The sequence below is a fragment of the Triticum dicoccoides genome, chromosome 3A (assembly GCF_002162155.2).
Source record: "Triticum dicoccoides isolate Atlit2015 ecotype Zavitan chromosome 3A, WEW_v2.0, whole genome shotgun sequence".
NCBI classification, from domain to species: domain Eukaryota; kingdom Viridiplantae; phylum Streptophyta; class Magnoliopsida; order Poales; family Poaceae; genus Triticum; species Triticum dicoccoides.
The window spans coordinates 766,021,753-766,041,478 of NC_041384.1; the positions used below are offsets into that span (position 1 = coordinate 766,021,753).

Here is a 19,726-nt window from a genome sequence, read left to right on the forward strand (position 1 = left end):
GATAGTACAGAGTACATGTATCTACCACGAGATTGTTCTAATGAATATAAGTTGATCTATTGACTAGCCTGGCCTCGGTTTATATAACACACTGGAGGACTAGGGTTTTTAGGAGAGTCCTTGGCTTTAGCGCCATGTCTTGTGAAGTCTTCCTTGTATGCAGCATGGGCTGCCTAAAGTGGCCCATTAGTGAATCGCCATGGCGGTCCTCGGCCCGATCCAGCTGGTCGGGAGACGACGTGGTGAGTACCCCCTAGTCCAGGACACCGTCAACCATGAAGGGAAAGGTGGAGAAGGAGGCCGATGACGAGCATCGAGGAGCGACTCTACCAGAGAAACTTTCATGTTCATCATTGGGATCACCAGCACTCTATTCATCATCCGAATCACCATCTCCATCAACATCTTTATCAGCACCATCTCATCTTCGAACCCTAGATCGTCCCTCTTGCTCAATCTTTGTGTCAAAGTTCATATTGGTACATGTGGTTATTTTATGTGTTGATTACACGCTTGTAGTTGACGGATAGGACAATTATTTGTGAAAGATTGTTATGTTCAGATTGTTCCTTATATATTCATAGCTACTAATCGTCATCCATATGATGTCTTGTGAGTTGATCCATTAGTTCTTGAGGACATGCGAAAAGTCTTATTGATAGTTGTCATGTGAAGTAGATTACCATGCAATGTTTTGATTATATGTCGTGTTGTTCTTCATCTAGTGGTGTTATGAGAACATCAATCACATGACACTTCACCATATTTGGGCCTAGGGGAAGGAATTGTGGAATCAGTTTGTTGATGATGGGTTGCTGGAGTGATAGTAAACCAAACCCCAGTTTAACAATTGTTCGGTGAGGGACTTTTTTGGATCCAATTGTTTAATGTTAAGTTAAATTTAGCTTGATTACTTCAAATGTAGGGAACGGTTTATCAAATGATAGGCCGACGATTCCACATGAATTTAATAAACTTCAAATGTAGTATAAAAAAACACGAACAAAACCCTTTAACGACGGTACGACATCACTTCCACCAATATGGTTGGTGGTCCTTATCACTATGTCGTCAAGCTACCCAAGTGACACATCACTTTTTTTCCAAATTAAGCATGGGCCCTTGCTTGGATCTGGTAAACTCTTCTTTCATTCATTGCTTATAAAGTACCAGCAGATTGTGCTTTGTGGACATCCCGGAACGACACCATCCATGAGGGGAATGCAAGGTGTTGACATGCAAGTTTTCATGTCATACACCATGCCCCAATCCCTACCTCTCCCACCTATCTAGTACACACAATCACCCTTGAGTCCTGGAACACCTTCCGCATATATCGACACTGCATTGTTCCTCCCAAAAAACACTGAGTGTCCCCTTATGTCGGCCACAACGTCCCAACATGGTTGGCGCTGGGGGTCATACCTCAGAACAAATACTTTGTCATGTTATACAAGGCAACGACACCCTCCTGGAAGCTGCAAACTAACCATGCAGGCTGCATTCCTCCACATTTGGTATATGCTACCATCGCATAACACAAGGTTATTAGCACTAGTGAAAGTCGATATTGAATTATATGGCGGGGCGAATCTGGTGGCGGCGTCGGACAGTAGGTTGCTTCCCACATATGACAACAGTGTCTCAATAGTGGCTGGTGCGTTTAGATCTGCTCATGTCCTGTGCATCTTGATGATCCGCTTGTTATGCACTACCTGATGTGCTAATGTGTGGCCCTCGTGGATGACAGTGTTCCCTGCGGCGGTGATGAGGCAGGCGGAGCACGTGGACATCTCCAAACCGAGTGAGGCAGTAAACCATACCATATCTGTGGTAGAGCAGGTTGCCGATCTGGTCTTCCTCGGCGAGGCGGATGGGGTCGAGGACGGCCCACCTCCTGGCCCCAGCAGTAATGTAGGCAAGCCTATTGATGTCACATATCACGGCGGCGAGGAAGTCGTTAGTGGTGGGGTTGGGTACAAAGACCATCTTGGAGACGAGCGGCTGTCGTAGATCAGTGGGGGCAGGAGGATCTCGGCGGCCATGACTGGGTGGACAAGGTTGAGGAGACTATGACTGTCGCTGATGCAGACAGAGAGGGCAAGCCATCCGCCGCAACAGCCAAGATAGGTCCTAACCGAGGAGATTGTGGTGAGCTTGAAGGAGCGACATGCAGCAGGGCAGAGATTGCCATGAAGAGATGGGTTTGAGCCGAAGGAGCGACACGTGAGGATCGAGGCTACAATGGTACGATGCTCTATGGCGGTGGTGATGCAGCGCTTGCCGTGGTCGTCGCTGTGGTCCACGAGCAGCGATGACAACGGCGGAGTTAGCGTGGAACGCCATGTCGTGCAAGTTCCCCGCGCACCCGCATAGCACTTGAGGTCGTCAAGTCCGTCGGCGATGCGGCAGACAAGCTCTGGCGGCAGGTGTGCCCAGGCCCGGCATGACAACATGGTGGTGCAAGAATTTTGGCGAGGTTGGGGAATTTCTTAATGAAAAACGAGGGGCTTTCAATCAGATAAAGATAGGAAGAAAGAAAGAAAGAAAGAAACATAGAAGTTGAGTGTCCTGGCCTATGATGAAAATCTTTTAAAGCGTCTGACTGAGCCACGGAAACATGCATGCAGAAATTGCAGTAGTAGCTGTATATATAATTTAATTAATGTTTCCAGAAGTCATGATTTCCTTCCGCCAAATCAATATAAAATTTAATTAATGCTTTGAGAAATTACGCAAAATACTCAAATGTTTTTCCTTGGTAAATAGTGATTTCTTACTCTTTTTGTTGTTGTTTTTGGTAAGTCGTGATTCCTTGAAAATAGACATATACTCCATCGGTCCCGCATTAGCTGGCTCAGATTTTACTAAGTAAGGATGTATCTAGACACGTGTAAGTATTGGATACATTTGTATCTATAGAAATCTAGACCAACTAATTTGGAGCGAAGGTTGTACAAAATATTAATGTTGCTCAGAAATCACAGATTTGCTTCCAACAAACAACTAAAATATTTTTCCTATAGAACTAAAGTGGCATGGACACTTAAATTTTGGCCAACACTCCGCGTGTGAACACCGACACGCTCGGTCGTTGCAATGTGAGACTGCTATGTCTTCAACATATCTATAATTTTTATTGCTCCATGTTATTATAGTATCAATTTTGGATGTTTTATATACATTTACAAGCAACTTTATATCATTTTTTGGGACTAACCTACTAACTTAGTGCCTAGTACCAATTGTTGTTTTTTCTTCTTTTTGACTTTGCAGTATATGAGTACCAAACGAAGTCTGAATGTCATGATACTTTTTGGAGATTTTTATGGCAATAAGAGACCCTGGAAACTTCAGGGAGGATCGAGAAGACAAAGGAGTGACCCACTAGGCACCAGGGCGCGCAAGGGGCCTTGGGCGCGCCCTGGCACATAGTGGGCCCATGAGCCTCTATTTGACCTGACTCCGCCTCTATAAATACTCTAAAATCAGGAAACCTACCAAGGAGTCTACAAAATACTTTTTTCGCTGCCGCAAGCCTTTGTTCTTGAGAGATCCCATCTGGGGACCCTCTCTGGCACTCTGCCGGAGGGAGAAACAATCATGAAGGGGTTCTTCATCACCCTTGATGTCCCTTCGATGATGCATCAATAGTTTACCATAGACCTATGCATCCTAGTTAGTACCTAGATGGCTTCTTCCCTCGTTTTGATTCCCAATACAATGTTCTTCTTGGTGTTCTTGGAGATCTATTTGTCGTAATGACTTTTTGCGGTGTTTTTGCTGGGATCCGATGAATTGTGAATTTATGATCAGATCTATCCATGAATATTATTTGAGTTTTCTCTAAACTCTTTTATGCATGATTAATAAAGCTTTGTATTTCTTCTCCGATTTATTGGTTTGGTTTGGCCAACTAAATTGATTTATCTTGCCATGGGAAGAGGTGCTTTGTAATGGGTTCGATCTTGAAGTGCTCCATCCTAATGACAAAAAGGGTAAAAAAATGGGGTTTATTCCTACATGTGTTTATCTAGTCTACATCAGGTCATGTTGCGTAATGCATTACTCTATTTTTCCAGGAACTTAATTCACTAGATGCATGTTGGATAGCGGTCGATGTGTGGAGTCTCTACTCCTAATGGACGAATTGGTTGAATAGTCCCCCCCACTTTCAACCGGTTTATTTTCAACCGGTTTATTTTCAACCGGTTTTTCTTCGTCCCACCTCCCACCAGCCCCTCCCACCGGTTTTTCTCTTTTCTCGTCTGACCGGCAATACCCAACGTATTTAGTCCCCCCCACTTTCAACCGGTTTTTCTTTATCCCACCTCCCACCAGCCCCTCCCACCGGTTTTTCTCTTTTCTCGTCTGACCGGCAATACCCAACGTATTTATGGTAATCAATCATAATTAATCCACGTATAGTAATAAATCAATCCAGGTATGGTAAGGTCATAACTCAGGAAATTTTGAATATGGTAATAAATTATGATTACCCCAAAGGCTATCAATCCAGATATGGTAAGACCATAACTCGGGAAATATCGAATATGGTAATAAATTCAAATTACCACCAGGTATGGTAAGGTCATAACTCAGGAAATTTTGAATATGGTAATAAATTATGATTACCCCAAAGGCTATCAATCCAGATATGGTAAGGCCATAACTCGGGAAATATTGAATCTGGCAATAAATTTAAATTACCACCAGGTATGGTAAGGCTATCCACGTATAGTAATAAATCATAATTAATCCACGTATAGTAATAAATCCATCCAGGTATGGTAAGGTCATAACTCAGGAAATTTTGAATATGGTAATTATATAGTAATAAATTTAAATTACCCCAAAGGTTATCAATCCAGGTATGGTAAGGCCATAACTCGGGAAATATCAAATATGGTAATAAATCAGCGATCCGTCCGCATTACTAGCTCATCCGATAAAGCGATCGAGTAATTAAACCGTGCAGTAATTAGTACTCCCTCCGTATATGGAAGGAACCGCCGGAGTATTCCATAGATTAGCCACAGGATTTTGGCAATCTCGCTGTGGCATCTCGGATTTCGGAAATCACGCGCCCGCAGACGCCGCCGTGCCCCCCCTGCAACCACCGCCGGAGTCGGAGGCGAACGCGATCGCAATCACGACGTGTATATATATACAAGGACGTACTACGTGCACAAGGGCCTGCAAGCAAACCCCAGTTCTCCTGATCACCATGCATTTCTTCCAGGTCGTCATGGCATGGATGTTCCCGTGCGCCGTGTGGGCGGCGATGGCGCCGGCCGTGGCGACGGCAGCGACCACGGACGGCGCTTCGAGCGTTGAGCAGGGCAGCTCCTCGTCGCCGGCGTTCGGCCCTGGCGACGCTAAGGTGGCCTCCGACCCGGGCTCCTCCCCGGCGTCGAGGTCGTCCACCTCCTTCTCCTTGCTCGGCGCCCGAAGCAGCTCGTCGAACAGCGCGCGCTCACCGGCGAGGGAGGGCGGTGACACGGCCGCACGGAAGGGCCACGCGCTAAGGCGGTGCCTGCGCAGGTTCGCCAGAAATCTGCAGCGCGCCGGTGCTGCGGACGAGCGGCCAGACGGGCGCGGGAGATGGAAGGGTCGGGCGACGAAGCCGGACGGGAGGGTCGCCGCCGGCGAGGACGGCACCACCCGGGCGAGGGAGGAGGCCGTCGCGATCGCAATCGCCTACTGCAAGCAAGGAGTCGAGCCGACAGCGCTGCAGGCCGCCGTTGGCTCCCTCGCCCAGCTTGGACGGCTGGCTCCTCGTTCGTCCGGAGGAGGAGATCGGCACCAGCGCCACGAGCACCATCTCGCCCTGCGAATGCGAGGCGCAGGGCACCTCGAGCGCCGCCGCCCCCACCACAGCCACGCGGCCTGCGACGGTACGTGTTGTCAACCGATCCGTCGGTCGATCTGCTCTGCTGCACCCATGCACGTCTAAACCGTCGTTGATCTCCTTCGTGCAGAAGAATGCGGCGGCGGTAGGCCGTCGACGGTGGAAACTCGGCGAGGTCCAGCCGGGGAGATGGAAAAGGGTGACGCTGTCGACGGGCTTGACGGGGACGTCCTTAGGATAACGAGTTTGATAGATATCGTATTATTCGTTGTTGTTCGTTCGGTGAAATTTCCTAATATTTGATTATTGTGTTTCTAATTAAAGCACCCCATAGTCACCCAATATGAGGGGATAATAAATGAAAGATACTGATTATAAATTTTGAAGAGCCCGTGGCAACGCACGGGCGTTATACTAGTAATAGTAGTAGATGCAGGCATGAGTCAATCTACTAATTTTGGATGTGATGCCTATGTATGATCATTGCCTTGGATATGAATATAATTATTTGCTTTTCAATCAATTGCTCAACAATAGTTTATTTACCCACCATATGTTATTTTCTCGAGAGAAGCCTCTAGTTAAAATATGCCCCCAGGTCTATCTTTTATCATATATTAAAACTAAAAATACATTGTCGTAATTTCTTTTTATGTATTCTATTTTGTATTTTTGTTCAATCTATATATCAAATACTATACAATTTATCTTGCTCCTAACCGTTGAGGGATTGACAACTCCTCTACGCGTTGGATTGCATGAATTTGTTGTTTGTGTGCAGGTGTTGTTTACATATTGTTGCTTGGTTCTCCTACTGGATTGATAAGCTTTGTTTCATAAAAGAGGGAAATACTTATCTCTACTGTACTGCATCATCCTCTCCTTTTTGAGGAAATCCCAATGCAGCTCACAAGTAGCAGAGACGTCCATTCCGAGTCATGTCGCCTATTTCAATAGTCAAACGCTTCGTCCCAGCTCCCCTCCTCTATCTCCCGTAGGTCCCTAAAAAACTAAGAAAAATAAAACGTTGTTAAAACATGGGTTGTTGCCACAGAAACACCTTTCACATCAAGCAGCAGCTCACCATCCCCTCCCACTCCAACACCACACCCTCCAGCCAGCTACTATGGCGGTCATTCATAGCATCCCTGCAAGCCAGCCCCCACATCCCATCTACAAGCTTCTGCATCGTCGGATGGCGTCCCAGCATCTCTTTTGTTGAGGTGTCATTCCCTGCCCAGGGTGACCATAGTTGCATTATCCCACCCCACCCCTCTCCCAATTTGCCGCTTGGCTGCCAACATCGTATTGCAGCAACACATCAGTCGGTACCTCGCATAGTGGCTATGGCCACTTGCCAGAGGCAGTGGACCATGCTTCAGTTCGCCATTTTGAAGCCATGACCATGAAGGGAGAGGTGGAGAAGGAGGCCGACGACGAGCATGGAGGAGTGACTCTACCGGAGAAACTTCCATGTTCATCATCGGTATCACCAACACTCTATTCATCATCAGGATCATCTTCTCCATCAACATCTTCAGCAGCACCATCTGATCTTTGAACCCTAGATCATCCCTCTTGCTCAGTCTTTGTATCAAAGTTCATATTGGTACATGTGAGTATATTATGTGTTGATTACACGTTCGTAGTGATGCATAGGAGAATTATTTGTGAAAGATTGTTATGTCAGATTGTTCTTCATATATTCATACCTACTAATCATTATCCGCATGATGTCTTGTGAGTTGATCCATTAGTTCTTGAGGACACACGAAAAGTCTTAGTAGATACCATTCAATGTTTCTATTATATGTTGTGTTGTTATTGCTCTACTGGTGTTATGAGAACGTCGATTGCATGACACTTCACCATATTGAGGCCTAGGGGAAGGAATTGTGGAATCAGGTTGTTGATTGTGGGTTGCTGGAGTGATAGTAACCCAAACCCAATTTATCAATTGTTATGTGATGAGATGTTTTGGATCCATTTGTTTAAGGTTATGTTAAATTTATATTGATTACTTCAAATGTAGGGAACGGTGATTCAAATGACAGGCTGACGATTCCACATGAATTAAACAAACTTCGAATGAAGGATAAAAACACACGAACAAAATCCTTTACCAACGGTACAACATCACTTCCACCAACGTGGTTGGTGGTCCTTATCACTATGTCGCCAAGCTGCCCCAGTGACAAATCACTTTCTTTCTAGATTAAGCTTGGGCCCTTGCTCGGGTCTGGTAAATTCTTATTTCATTCATCGCTTAGAAAGTACCAGCAGATTATGCTTTGTGGAGACCTAGGAATGACACCATCCATGAGGGGAATGCAAGGTGTTGACCTACCAGTTTTCATGTCAAAGACCATGCCCCAATCCCTACCTCTCCCACCGATCCAGTGCACACAATCACCCTTGAGTCCTGGAACACCTTCTGCATATATCGACACTGCTTTGTTCCTCCCAACAAACACTAAGTGTCCCCTTAAGTCGGTCAGAACGTCCCAACATGGTAGGCGCTGGGGGTCATACCTTAGAACAAATATTTTGTCATGTTCGATATGACAACGACCCCCTCCCGACAGCTGCATACTAACTGTGGAGGCTGCATTCCTCCAGATTTGGTATATGTAATAATCGCAGAACACAAGGTTATTAGCGCTAGTGAAAGTCGAGATTGAATTATATGGCGGGGCGAAACCGGTGGCCAAGTCGAACAGTAAGTTGCTTCCCACAGATGAAAACAATGTCTCTATAGTGGTCGGCACTTTTAGATCTGGTGTTGTCCCGTGCATCTAGATTATCCGCTTGTTATGCACTACATGATGTGCTAATGTGTGTCCCTCCAGAATGACAGGTTCCCTACGGCGGCGCTACAGCAGGCGGAGCTTGTGGACATCTCCAAACCGAGTGAGGCAGTAGACCATACCATTTCTGTGGTAGAGGAGGTCAGTGATCTGGTCTCCATCGGTGTCAGGACCGGTTTTTTCGGGATATTAATTTCCCAAAAGCGGCCCTTGTGCTCACCAGCCCCAGGATTACTGCTAGCTGATGAGACAGCAACTTGTTACAGAAACTCCAAGCAAAATACAAAATATGTAGTACAAGACCATTCTGGCCTATGGGTACAACAATTGGTTTCTAGTGGTTGATGGCGAAAGCAGTTTGCGGATCATCAGCGTCTATGGGACTCCATTTTCCACAGGAACAGCTGACCAGGATAACTCCTATCTTCGCGAGGCTGCTATCATTATTGCGTAGGTTCCGGGGCTGTCATCACAATGCTCCTCTCCACACAAGAAATCTGGCCAAGACAATAGCCAGGGACAAGCCAGTGAGTACTTTGAATGTACTCGCAAACATTAAGAACACATGTATAATATAGCCACTGATAATCATGCTTTGAAATATTCTATGATTACTTCGTCAGTCATGAATGAAGCTCATGATGCATGCAAGCAGGTTAATCATGTCATATATGAATATGCAATCAGCGAGTAGAAATAGAATGCACCGATCGGGTGTCTGAAGCGACGCCTCGAAAGGATAACAATATAAAGTATGCCTCAGTCGGGCATCTAAACGACACCACATAAAGGGCTTATAAGTAGATGAAATGACAAACATGCCACAGTCGGGCGTCTGAGCGACACCACATAAAGGGCTTATAAGTAAATGAAATGACAAACATGCCACAGTCGGGCGTCTGAGCGACACCGCATAAAGGGATTATAAGCAAATGAAATGACAAGCATGCCACAGTCGGGCGTCTGAGCGACACCACATAAAGGGCTTATATAAGAATAATCACAGTGAATATCCAGGAGGTAGAACCGTCCCAGGTATACTCATAAATTTCAAATAATAAAAATGATTAGTCCACAATAATAATAATCATAATCATCATATGTCACAGATCATAACTAATGTTCTGGTTCAGTAGTTTTTCCTCCGAAGACCGACACTAAGACCGACACTTGACCCATCCCTGACTATAGTCCTTAACCATGGACATGGCTATTCGAATAGGTATAATATCTCTGCAGAGGGTGTACTCTTTACCCACGAGTGACGGATTTCTTTAGTCCATCGGAACTAATTCCGTCTACGGTCTTTTAGTCGAAAACACGCCTGACTTGCACACACCAGCTTAACTTTACTCGTGTCTGGAATCACCCATGACACCTGTTAAGCAAAACTCTATGTGGGGAGGCTACAACCTCGCGTAGCATGGGATCAAATTTCTATCGCGCGCTCTAAGGGGTGCCCCCCTCTCGGTCCCAACCGGAAACACCCATGCCCCGGACCAGGTGGCATGCCTACCGGATGCAGCCGGTATCTTCCACCATGGCCTCTCTGTACGGTGTGTGCTAAGACAGGGGTTGACAACTTACTGAACTGTACCCCACCTATGGCAGGGACAAGTGGCAGCACGAAACAAGTATGGGGGTTACTGGAACAAGACTCGATCTACGGTCGACTCAGGAGGTTTAAGTATTTCCTGCATGGTTAGCTCAAGAATTATATTTCACATCCATCAGACACCACCACCACTCATCATACCTCCCCCGCCCCACCGGTCATAACCGTCTCGACGTGGGACAAGCTCGTGTCTACCCAAGACAGAGACTTTCCCGGATCCTTCCCGGTAGGCATGAGAGGCATATGAGGGTGATTGCTATCACAAGCATATCCATTTCCAACAGCAAGAATTTTCATTATGCACTCAAAGCGTATGATCACATCGTCACATAAAAATAACTAATGCTTCATGTCGAGGTGGTATTATAACCGTATCAAACAACCCACGAAATATTATGCCAGGGTTCAGAATGCTTGCCTTCAAGTTGTGGAGAGGCAGGGTGCATTCCAAAACTTTTGAAAGTTTTCTCCTTCTTCAAACTCCTATTTTTGAAAATATTCAAATAACACATACTTTAAAAACAGTACAAAAAAGTTGTTTGGAAAATTTTGAAATAAATATGAAAATAAACTAGACAATATTTGGGAAACAACTGAAAAAGAATAAAGTCATTTGGATTTATATTTAAAAAGTTATAGCCAGTCAAAGTTTAGTCAAATTCTATTTTTAAAATAAAACAGAAAAAGGAAAACGTTTCAATACAGAATACGCTTTCTTAGTAGGGGAGACGTACTCTGGGGCATTACGCTTTCACTTAAAGCACGTGGTGGCAGGGCTGGTCACTGACAGTGGGTCCAGGGGGCCCACTGGTCAGGTTTGACCAGTCGCCCCCGCCTCCTTCTTCCTTTGGCCGAACAGAGGCGAGGCTTCGGCGATCAACGCCGGCGAGCGGTGGCTTCCCGCGGGCTCCAGAGGGTCGGGATGGATCCGCCACCCCGGGGCGGTCCTCCTGGTGGTCTCTAGGGTGGTGGGGGCGAAGGGATTCGCCAGCGGTGAGCCCCGCGGCGAAGGAAGCTTCGGGTGGGTTTGGGGCTCTGGGATGTCGTGGCTCCCGACCGTGTTTGAGATGCTGGGCAACTCCGCAGGGTCAAGGGGAGTCGAGCGGTGGTGTTGGAAGGGTGGGGGAGGCTCTGCTGGCGATGCACGGCACCGGAGCGCAATGGCGGCCGAGCTGACCGGAGACGAGGAAGATGGCCTCCCGCCATCGATTGCGGGCTGTACGAGTACCAGTGGGATGGGCTGTACAAACAACTTCAATATTTTTCACATAGCACTAAAGTGCATGGACACTTAAATTTTTGCCAACGCTCGGTGTGGCGAAGGAGGCTGACGACGAGCATGGAGGAGCGACTCCACCGGAGAAACTTTCATGTTCATCATCAGGATCACCAACACTCTATTCATCATTGGGATCATCTTCTCCATCAATATCTTCACCAGCACCATGTAATCTTCAAACCCTAGATCATCCCTCTTGCTCAATATTTGTATCAAAGTTCATATTCTGTGAGTATTTTATGTGTTGATTACACATTTGTAGTTGATGCATCGGAGAATTATTTGTGAGAAATTGTTATTTTCAGATTGTTCTTCATATATTCATACCTACTGATCATTATACATTATTTATTGAGGACATGCGAAAAGCCTTATTGGTAGTAGTCATGCGAAGTAGATAACTATTCAATGTTTTGATTATATTTTGTGTTGTTCTTCCTCTAGTGCTGTTAAGAGAACGTCAATTGCAAGACACTGCACGGTATTGATGCCTAGAAGAAGGAATTGTGGAATCAGTTTGTTGATTATGGGTTGCTAGAGTGATAGTAACCCAAACCCCAGTTTATCAATTGTTATGTGAGAGGTTGTTTGGGTTCCAATCGTTTAATGTTATGTTAAATTTATCTTCTTTACTTCAAATGTAGGGAACGGTGAATCAAATGATAGGCCGACAATTCCAAATGAATTAAATAAACTTTGAATGTAGTATACAAAAAACATGAACCAAACCCTTTACCGACGGTACAACATCACTTCCACCAATGTGGTTTAATGGTCCTTATCACTATGTCACCAGGCTGCCCTAGTGATGCATCACTTTTTTCCATATTAAGCATGGGCCTTTGCTCGGGTCGGGTAAACTCTTCTTTCATTCACCACTTAGAATGTACCAGCAAATTGTGCTTTGTGGAAACCCCGGAATTTTGCCATCCATGAGGGGAATGCAAGGTATTGACCGGCTAGTTTTGATGTCACAGACCATGCCCCCATCACTACCTCTCCCAGAGATCCAGTACACACAATCACCCCTGAGTCCTGGAACTCCTTCTGCATATATCGACACTGCCCTGTTCCTCCCAACAAACACTAAGTGTCCCATTAAGTCAGTTAGAATGTACCAACATGGTCGGCGCTGGGGGTCATAACTCAGAACAATTTTTTTTTCATGTTCGATATGACAATGACCCACTCCTGGCAGCTGCATACTAACCGTGGAGGCTGCATTCCTCCAGATTTGGTATATGTTACAATCCTAGAACACAAGGTTATTAGCGCTAGTGAAAGTTGAGATTGTATTATTTGGCGGGGTCAAATTGGTGGCCACGTCAAACAGTAAGTTGCTTCCCACAGATGACAACAGTGTCTCTATAGTGGTCGACACTTTTAGATCTAGACCTGTCCCGTGCATCTAGATGATCCGCTTGTTATGCACTACGTGATGCGCTAATGTGTGTCCCTCAAGAATGTGACAGGTTCCCTGCGGCAGCGCTACAGCAGGCGGAGCATGTGGACATCTCCAAACTGAGTGAGGCAGTAGACCATACCATTTCTGTTGTAGAGGATGTCAGTGATCTGGTCTCCATCGGCGAGGCGGATGGGGTCGAGGACGGCCCACCTCCCGGCCCCTGCGGCGATGTAGGAAGCCTATTGATGTCACATATCACGGCGGCCAATAAGTAATTAGTGGTGGGGTTGGGTGCAAAGAGCATCTTGGAGACGAGGCGTCTATCGTAGATCAGCGGGGGTAGGAGGATCTCAACGGCCATGATGGGGTGGAAAAGGCTAAGCAGACTATGACCGTCGTCGATGTAGACAAAGAGGGCAAGCCATCTGCCACAGTAGACAAGACAGGTCCTAACATAGGGGATTTTGGTGAGCTTGATGCGTGAGGGTCCAGGCTACAGTGGTACGACACTTGATTGCGGCGGTGGTGCAGCGCTTGGTGGGGTCGTCGCTATGGTCCACGAGCAGCGACGTGAATGGTGGCATGAGCGGGAAACGCCATGTCAGGTAAGTTCCCCGCGCACTCACATAGCACTTGAGGGCGTCAATTCCGTCGGCGATGCGGCAAACAAGCTCCGGCGGCAGGTCTGCCCAGGCACGGCACAACAACACGGCGGGGCAAGAATTTTGGCGAGGTTAGGGAATTTGTTAAAGGAAAATGAGGGGCTTTTTCTCACACAAAGAAGAAAGAAATAAATAAACAGAGATGTTGAGTGCCCTGGCCTATGATGGAAATCTTTTAAAGCGTTGACTGAGCCACGGAAACATGCATGTAGAAAATTGCTTGCATAAATTGCTGTAAAAGCTGTATATATAATTTAATTAATGCTTCGAGAAGTCATGATTTCCTTCCGCCAACTCAATATAGAATTTAATTAATGCTTCAACAAATTGCTAAAAATACTCAAATGTTTTTCCTTTATAAATCGTGATTTCTTACTCTTTCTTTTGTTGTTTTTGGTAAGTCGTGATTGCTTGAAAATAGACATATACTCCATCGGTCTCGCGTTTGCTGGCTCAGATTTTACTAAATAAGGATGTATCTAGACAAACTTAAGTGTTGGATACATTTGTATCTAAACAAATCTAGATCATCTAATTTGCAGTGAAGGTTGTACAAAATATTAATGTTGTTCAAAAATCACAAATTTTCTTCCAACAAACAACTTAAATATTTTTCACATAGCAATAAAGTTGCATGGACACTTAAAGTATAGAACTCAGATGTCAGATGATCTCCGCCACGACGTTGCGAGATACGGAGGGGCCCGAACACCCCCTGTGCTTCGCTGATGAGGTTATGGAACATCAGTTTCCGGAAGGGTTTAAACCCGTAAACATCGAACCATACGATGGAACGACGGATCCGGCCGTCTGGATTGAAGATTTACTTCTCCTTCATATGGCTCGAGGAGATGATCTCCACACCATTAAATATCTTCCTCTAAAGCTAAAAGGACCAACACAGTAGTAGCTAAATAGCCTCCCAGAGAACTCCATTGGAACCTGGGAAGACTTGGAAGATGCTTTTAGGGCTAACTTTCAGGGCACTTATGTCCGGCCACCGGATGCTGACGACTTGAGTCACATAATGTAGCAGCCAGGCGAATCAGCTCACAAGCTTTGGAATCGGTTCTTAACTAAAAGACGGTCCGGATGCCGAAGCCTTAGCGGCCTTTCAGCACAGCGTCCGTGACGAATGGCTCGCCCGGCACCTTGGGCAGGAAAAGTCGAAGACCATGGCTGCCTTAACGGCACTTATGACCCGCTTCTATGTGGGTGAAGACAGCTGGTTGGCTCGTAGAATCAACAATTCAGGTGACTCTGGCACCTCCGAGGTGCGGGACGGCAATGGTAAACCTGGCCGCAATAAAAACAAACGTCGTAATAACAACAATGACGACGACGTAGACGATACGGCAGTCAATGCCGGATTCAGCGGTCCCAAGTCCGCTCAGCGGAAGAAACCTTTCAAAGGCAACAAAACGGGCCATCCAACTTAGATAAAATCCTTGAGAGGCCCTGTCAGATTCATGGCACACCCGGTAAGCCCGCAAATCATACCAACAGGAACTATTGGGTTTTCAAACAGGAATGTAAGTTAAATACCGTGACAAAAGATTAGACCTTTAGTCCCGGTTTGAGACACGAACCGGGACTAAAGGGTGCGATGGCCTTTATTCCCGGTTTGTGTCTCAAACCGGGACTAAAGGTCCCATTGTCAAACTCTACCCCCCCTGGATCGCCTTTTTTGTTTTGAAAAAATCAAAAGAAAATGGTAAAAACTTCAAAAAATAAAATCCTTCGAGAGGTAGTTATATTACTACATCTACTAGTTAGGAAAATTTAAAAACTTAAATTTGGACATGTTTTGCAAAAAGTGCAGGGAAAACGTAATTGCATACGATGTCGGAAAAAAACGTATAATATATCAAAATGTTCAACACGAAAATCCGCATCCGATTTTGACAGCCTACTGCCTGTTTGCAAATTTTTAGAATCCTCAAATTCTAAAAGGAAAAAAAGTTATGCTGAAATTTCATTTTTTTGTATTTTCGTTAAATCTGGTCAAACTATGATCAAACTACTTATTCAAGAAATATTAGTGTTACTAAATAATTATTCAAGAATATTAGTGTTACTAAATAATTATTTCATTTTTTTGAATTTTGGTCAAATCTGGTCAAACTATGGTCCAACAATCGTCAAACTACTTATTCAAGAAATATTAGTGTTACTAAATAATTATTTCAGTTTTTTTAAATTTTGGTCAAATCTGGTCAATCATTGGTCAAGCTATGGTCAAACTGCGGTCAAACTCTGGTCAAACTACTTATTCAAGAAATATTGGTGTTACTAAATAATTATTGTTTTTTAGAACAATAGTTTCAAACTCAAACAGTGAAATGTGTGACCTCATGCTCAAGCTAAATTCCTGAGGGTTAATAGGATTGACATCTTACTATTGTCAGGAAAACAACAAGTGCAGACTTGGAAACGAGGGAGAATAGAACCCGGAAGTTAAGCGTGCTCAGGCTAGAGTAGTGAGAGGATGGGTGACCGTCCGGGAAGTTAGATGATTTGGAATGATGAGGGGTGATTAGAGATAAGAGGTTAAATTGAGCAGTGATGAGGGGTGATTAGAGACTAGAGGTTAAAATATTTCAGAAATTTGAAAATAAAAAAATTCAAAAAACTTCAAAAAATATCATAAAATTTCCTTTAGTACCGGTTGGACCGGGACTAAAGGTGGACCTCCAGGCAGCAGCCACGTGGAGGGCCTTTAGTCCCGGTTCATATAAAAACCGGGACTAAAGGGGAGGCTTTAGTAACGACCCTTTAGTCCCGGTTCATATAAGAACCGGGATTAAAGGGGAGGCTTTAGTTACTTTGGTTCTTGAGGTCACGAGAGAAATCTTGTTGGAAGTAATCATGTGAACTTGATATGTATGTATGTATGTATGTAGTGATTCCCTTAGTGGTGTCATGTGAATGTCGACTACATGACACTTCATCATACTTGGGCCTAAGGGAATGCATTGTGGAGCAGTTATTAGATGATGGGTTGCGAGAGTGACAGAAGCTTAAACCCTAGTTTATGCGCTACTTCGTAAGGGACTGACTTGGATCCAAATAATACTTTTCTCGTAGTTGCAGATGCTTGTGAGGTGGTTAATCATAAGTAGGAGGTTTGTTCAAGTAAGAATCATGTAAGCACCGGTCCATCCACATAAGGAAATTATCTCCATCTATTATTTTCAAAAATTGCACAGCCATATTTTTTCTTGTCGCTCCATTCACTACATGCTCCTAATAACTAAATTACTTGACAATTAGACCCTATGCACGTGGCTAATGTCGAAAAAACATTATGCTTGCTACCATCTTTTATGTCAAAAAGTTGAATCTGTTTCACTCGTGTGCACAAATTAAGGTTGGTCCTAGTTACATAGCTTCATCATTATCCCCCGAATGAATCGTGGTTCGAGTGGGGAAGGAGTTGGGGATCCTTCCGACTGGTTCTTAGCGTTATATGAATGTCTTGTACTGGATCAATTGTCACGGATGACGTTGTCAACTTCTTTCGGTCACCTTGATCCATTCTTGGTCTCTCGTCGAGTGAATTTCCTTACTTGCGAAATACCGAGTGCCGGCTCGAGCGGGATCTTCTGTTTGATGAGTTGTTCTACAGCCCGCGGATTTTGCGGGATTTGAATTTCGGGAAGCGAGCGGGACGGGGGCGGCCGCAGTAATCGGATGGGATAGGACGGAAGCTCCTCGATTCCCGAGCCACCTTTTTTGCCACGTACCGCACGCGCACCTGTTGCGGGATTTGACGGGATCGCCTGGGCCTACCGGTCAGCCACTCGGAAGAGGCCCCTTATAAGCTGCCGGCTCGGGGCTCCCAAACAGTGTGCTCTCGCCTTTCCTTCTCCCTTCACAAGGTCCTCCGCCACCTCCGCTCTCACCCTAGCGCCGTAGGTCCGTTCGAGCCTCGCCGGCGATGATGGTGAAGGACAAGACGTCGTCTTTGGAGCGCGCGAAGAAGGCGGCGGTGCAGGGGAAGGGGAAGAAGTCCGCTTGGGGCGGATCTTCCTCGAGGACTGCTCTGCCCAGGGATTGGATCCAGGGCGACTGGATGTCGTCGGTGATTCGGCAGGAAGATCTTGATGACATGGTCGAGGGGGGAGTCATTCCCCATGAAGCTGCGCGTCTCCTGGGGAAAGAAGTCGTACCCCAACCTCGTGACGGTGAGTGCGTCCTCGTCACCACCCATATCGATCGCGTATTTTCTCTACGTCCTCATCCTTTTTTCCAGAGCTTTTTGAACTTCTTCGGAGCGTAGCTCCATCACTCCACTCCCAATTCCATCGTGTATCTTGCTGCTTTCGTTTCCTTTTGCGAAAGTTTCTTGGGTTGCCGCCCTCATTGGGGACTCTTTAAACACATCTTCACTTGCCGTTCCCAATCGGTAAAGAAAGCCAAGTCGAGTGACGAATGGACGCAAGTGATCCAGCTGTGCGGGGGCCTGGCGATCCAGATGAGGGGGAAAAGTTCTTTTCCGTCTATCACTTTTCCCGAGTTGGTCCGTGGTTGGCAGTCGACCTGGTTTTACTGCCAAGACCAGGTGACCCCAGGGCAGTCGACTGGGCTTCCCCCTTTCTCTCTGGACCGAGCTCAAAAACCTGCCTCTCTGAAAGTGCTGCCGAAGGAAAAGGCGCAAGTCAAGATGCTGGTTGGTCGAGTGGTTCAGCTTGTCCGAGAGGGCGTGACCGGCATGGACTTGCAGGAGGTCTTCCTTCGGAGGCGCATACAACCGCTTCAGGCTCATGACCACCTGATGTGGCTGTACTCGTGTCTCGAAGACACCACTCGGATTCACCCAGAGGAGGTCACTGACGAGATGCTGGAAGGGTGGCTGTCGAGCATCACAGGGAACAAAGACAACCCCCGAGGAGCCAGGAGGGTTCCTCCGCTCGACAACTCATATGAAGTGGACCAGGTTTGACCTTGTGTTCCCGACTGAGATCTTGCTTTCTTCATTTGTTCTCTTTGAATCGGTCGACTGACTTTTGACTTGTCTGCTGTTCTCCAGGCAACTACAGAGATGTACTCGACACCCAACGGAGCATAGGAGCAGGCCGAGGAAGGGGAGGCGAGCGGAGGCGAAAGTGGAGACGAACAAGGAGAGTGGGAATCTGACGACAAAGGAGAGGGAGACGACGACGTCGACTCCAGCGAAGAGGAGGGAGGAGGAGGAAGCTGAACCTCCCCGCTCGGAAAGGCGATCCAAGCTTACACACGACCCTGCGCGGGAACGTGGTAAGGAGACTGCTCCCGTTGGGCAGTCGTCGAAGCGCCCTGACCTCTCCTCCAGCGCCGACTGAAAAAGCTCCCAAGCACCCCCGCGCGGCGCCGTCCAAGCCACCCAAGGCTCTGCCCAAGATGAAGATGACTGTCCCCACCATTTCTGGGTAATAATAGAACTTGTTCTCCTTTGTCGACCGTGGACAGATCCTTGGTCGATTCATTGAGCCAACCCCTGTTCAAGAATTCATCCGATTAACCAATTAACTTGCCGATTAATCCCTACTCATAGGGTCCCCGAGTAGCCGATTACCCAATAAATCGTCCGATTAATTGATTAAATGGACGATTAACTTGCCGATTAGCCTATTAATCCCCTACTCACCAGCCGACTGAGCAGCTACCAGTTAACGATTTCCTCAACAATGGAGCCAACTGACTGTCTTTCAAAATTTGCAGTGCTGCTACTTCTGAGATCTCCGCCAAGGACGATGATCAAGAGATGGAAGATGTTGTTACTTCCAACCCTAGTATGATTACTGATGTTCTGCCTTGAATTGACTGACGATTTCTTATAACTCTGGTCGATTGAATTTTTCTCGTAGCTCCTCCTCATGTTATTAACCTCCCTGACGACGACGACGAAGTGCCGCCGAGAGTGAGGCGGAACAGGAAAGCGTCGGCTGGCGAGAACCCACAATCTACTCCGGCGCCTGAGGCCGTAGCTCGAGACGGTGGTGATACCACTCGGGCTTCTGTGACTTTCGCCGTTCCTCTGACGAGTGTGCGGCCCTCGACGTCGACCGCAAATCCGCCTTCGCTCTTCGCCACACACCACGTCCCTGAGGACCAAGTGGGTGCAG

At 46.3% G+C, this 19,726-nt stretch overlaps 2 pseudogenes; both read right to left on the reverse strand.

The window, feature by feature from the left end:
- Positions 1–1,148: 1,148 nt before the first annotated feature.
- LOC119273349 lies at positions 1,149–2,456 on the reverse strand (annotated as a pseudogene).
- Positions 2,457–8,106: 5,650 nt separating this feature from the next.
- On the reverse strand, positions 8,107–13,676 carry LOC119273350 (annotated as a pseudogene).
- Between the last annotated feature and the right edge of the window lie 6,050 nt (positions 13,677–19,726).